This window comes from Sinocyclocheilus anshuiensis, unplaced genomic scaffold, assembly GCF_001515605.1.
Source record: "Sinocyclocheilus anshuiensis isolate Anshui unplaced genomic scaffold, SAMN03320099.WGS_v1.1 scaffold478, whole genome shotgun sequence".
Lineage (NCBI taxonomy): Eukaryota > Metazoa > Chordata > Actinopteri > Cypriniformes > Cyprinidae > Sinocyclocheilus > Sinocyclocheilus anshuiensis.
Window position 1 is genome coordinate 1748249 of NW_015542376.1, and position 3456 is coordinate 1751704.

General features: G+C 39.1%; 1 protein-coding gene and 1 long non-coding RNA gene across 2 annotated transcripts in view; one reads left to right on the top strand and one right to left on the bottom strand.

Moving 5' to 3' along the window:
• The window catches only part of LOC107692300 (netrin receptor UNC5D-like), a 231266-nt gene that overhangs the window by 212142 nt on the left and 15668 nt on the right, over positions 1-3456 (bottom strand). The gene's annotated exons all lie outside the window — the stretch shown is intronic.
• LOC107692301 (uncharacterized) overlaps positions 542-3456 on the top strand; it is a 12932-nt gene continuing 10017 nt past the window's right edge. Inside the window, exons 1-2 of the long non-coding RNA XR_001634636.1 lie at positions 542-551; positions 2150-2160. This is a non-coding gene — a long non-coding RNA (uncharacterized LOC107692301). The remainder of the gene's footprint in view (positions 552-2149; positions 2161-3456) is intronic.

The following is a 3456-nucleotide window of genomic DNA, read 5'->3' on the forward strand; positions in this document are numbered from 1 at the left end:
TATATACTGTACATATATGTATGTACTGTATATACACATGTGTATACACATGTTTATATGTATTTATATATGTTTAAATGTTAAACTTCTTCCTAAGTCTTTTTCCTTCCCTTGGCTGCCTTAATAAAATACATCTAAGTATAGATAAGCAGTGTGGCTCCAGAGCTTTCTGCAGGCTAATTGGTTTATGGGGCATGACCTTTGACCTGCGCTGTTGAAACGATGCTATAGAAATGCACTCAAATCAGTAATCACTGACAAATTCCTTGGAGCACTTATATGAATAGATACAATACATCTGAAGCACACGAATAGCACACTTACTATACATATGAAGCATGATTAAGCAGCATTCATGTTGTTTCAAGGATGGTGAGATTGTAAACACTTGTGTCATTCTCAAGCTGCATTACCTGATGTTGCAGAAAGGGTGAGAGAGAGAGATGAGGAATTGTGAGTGATGATTAGTGGAGTCAAGTGGCAGCTTTTTTTCCTCTTCCAGTGTCATCCTGTACCTATGATTTCTATCATTTCTGTTGCTGTGCATATTTGTGAGTTAAAAAGTGGCCTTTTAAAGGTTTTCAATTTCGTCGCATTCCCAGAAAACACTCACATGCGTGCGCAGTCAGGTGGCACGGGGAACAATGATTATGATGGTGGTCTCTTAGCATTAGCATGCACATCCCAATTTCACTTCTGAATGAATAGTAATTTGCTCTCATTTGCATGTAAATCACAGAACGGAATGGAACAGCTATAGCTGGAGACCGCACATTTTCTTGACGAGAGAGACTCCGGCAGGCTGCGACTCACCTCTCTTTCGCTAATTGGAAAATAAAAGACTGCGCTGACCTCGGGCGCATCGGCCACAGTGAGCTGCCCTGTCTCAGAGTTGTCATTTTCATTTGTTAAAGCCAGATTATCATACTGCAGCCATTCTGTGCCTCAGTGTGTGACCATGAAGGCTTTCGTTTTTATTCCCGCAGGTCACAAGTGTGTGAGAGAGAGCCGAAGTGTGTGAAGAAAGGGCAGGACAGAGGGGAAAGGTGAAGACAGAACAGAAAGTTTTAGAAAGTGGGATATTAAAGTATAATATGTGTGCGGAGAGAGACAGAAAAATGGGAGGACAGAAAGTGAGACCTTGAGAGAAAGAAAGACGGAAATTGTGAGTGTGTGACGGAAATTGTATCACCTGGAACAGTGAGCAGCAGGAACAAGCATATTTTTTGTCAACCACTTATTCCTGTTGAATCACACTTTAGGTGTGCAGCATTCAGGGGACTCTCTGCTCTGCAGGAAGTTGTGCTAATTGCTATCTGCTAAAAGTGCTAAAGATCAGTGCATTAAGAAAGATTAAAATGTGGCACAAAAGCATGCATTCATGTAAGAATCACCTGCGGGATGACATGCTCAAAATGTGATTGCACAGGGACACATAAAGCAACTGTATGTATGTTTTTACCTTGAAATATCAGTTTCTGATGGTACACTGACTTCTAATAAGGTGAATAGCTTCTGTTTCTTTCCCATGGTCCCCTTCAAATGTCTTACATTTTTATTAAAATAAAAAACAAGCTTTATTTTTAATATTATTTAAAGGGGTCATATGATGTGATTTCAAGTTTTCCTTTCTCTTTGGAGTGTTACAAGCTGTTCGTGAATAGATAAGATCCCTAAAGTTGCAAAGACTAAAGTCTCAAACCCAAAGAGATATTCTATTTAAAAGTTAAGACTCGTCCACGCCCTCCTAAAACGCCTCGTTTAAACGCCCCCATATGTCTACGTCACTGTGTGGGAAGATTTGCATAACGCCGCCCAAATGTTTACGCTAAGAAAGAAGGCGTAACTTTTATTCTCGCTGTAGAATTTTTGCCGCCGCCATGTCGTGAAGATGCTGTGTGTTTCGTTGCGAAAGTGAAAATACTTTGTTTGGTCTTCCAAAAGAGGACACAGCTAGAAATCAGTTAAGTTGCATTTACAACACTGTTCCAGAACAGTTCAAACCAAATATTCATGCTTGTGCAACGCATTTTACGGAGGACTGTTTCCTGAACCTGGGAGAGTATCCTACAATGCGGCTGTTCTGACTCACAGCCCATAAGTATGTTTTCATATTTACAGAATTGGCCTCTGACGATTCAAACGCGAGTTTTGAGCAGTGTAGAGTAGCGCTTGTTGTTTGTCGGTTCTCCGATCACAAATGCAGACATGGTTTTATGTTTACGCGGCACGATATGCAACGCAACGCGTAAAAAGACAGTATAAGTAATTATAATCAGTAATTATGTCCCCACTAGATGCGACAAATGGGTTTTAATGTTTTTGTCTCGTCGCACCGTGACATGGCATCACAGTATGGTAAGGGGCGTAACATACTGTAGATTGTTTTGTCTTCTTGTTTGTTTTCTTAGGATGAGAGGGGCTCTGGGGCGGACACAGATGACACTCCTGCAGTGCTGGCTGTGAAGAAACTGAGGAGCACATTCCCTGATCTTGTGTTGGCCTGTGATGTGTGCCTTTGCCCCTACACCTTTCATGGCCACTGTGGTTAGTTTCAGTACTGGATCTGTTTCCTTGTTTTGTTTTGTTTTTCAATTGAAATGGCCAATATTGTAAGCCATTTCATGTTATGGATCACTACCAAAAATTGATATTAAAATTTCTATTCTACTTTGCTAAAATGCACTAAAATTTCATAATGATATCACAACATTGTAATGCACAGTATGAAAACAGATATTCATTTTGAGATTTATGAGATTTACCATTTGACGTTTAATGTTATGAAAAGTTATTATTTTTAAAGATAAATTTTAATACTTTTGGGCATTAGATGATGGCAAAGGTAGTTTAACTGTAAAAACACGGGAAAATGAGGATGCACAATTTATTATCCAATAGTCACCAATGTCAGTAAGTACATGTCAAAATTTGACTCATACCGATAAATAAAAAATAAATACAATAGTACCAATATATAATATTTTCTTAGTTTATGATCCATCCCACATCAGCTAGTTTGTGCCCTGCCTACCTATCAACTCATTCAATCAGACTGAAAAATATAACACAATAGGATATTTTTGGATAACCTGATGAAAAATGTACTTCCAAACAAACATCTACAGGAGAAAAATATGCCGTGCGCATAAAGCATTTTCCCCTACTATTCTCAAATGTGTTTAAGAAGACATTGTGCTTCTGAGAAACATTTGCAATGCCACAGTGGGAGGCAACCTGAAATCTAATGCAGAATATACTTTAAACCTACACTGAAGTTAAAAGGGCTGTAAAGAAAATTAACTACTTTTCATTGAGAGGAAAAACCGTGTACGAGAGAAGAAATTGTCTGTTTCTAGCTGGCTCTGCACTGTGAGTGTGAGTGTTTTTCACAAAACACCTGGTTTGTGCGGCTCTCCGGCTCTTTTACAAGCAGTGAGTCACAGAAGCGTGAAG